Here is a 254-nt window from a genome sequence, read left to right as displayed (position 1 = left end):
CCCGATACCGGATAAGCGGATGAAGATGGATGGATGGAGGCAGAACTATGCATGCATTAACCCTCATGTTGTCCTCAGGTCAAATTGACCTGTTTTCCTATATCAGTGTTCTTTTTAACTACCCAAAACTTGATTGATTCCACACAACGCTCTTTGGCTAGTACAAATCTCTACTTTCATGAATTTTGGGGTGTCTTATTTAATTTTATAGCAATTGGAGAAAAAATTGAAGTGGTTTTGAAATAGTATTGAGT

The sequence above is a fragment of the Etheostoma spectabile genome, chromosome 12 (assembly GCF_008692095.1).
Source record: "Etheostoma spectabile isolate EspeVRDwgs_2016 chromosome 12, UIUC_Espe_1.0, whole genome shotgun sequence".
In the NCBI taxonomy this organism is placed as follows: Eukaryota; Metazoa; Chordata; class Actinopteri; order Perciformes; family Percidae; genus Etheostoma; species Etheostoma spectabile.
This window is presented reverse-complemented; position numbering follows the sequence as displayed.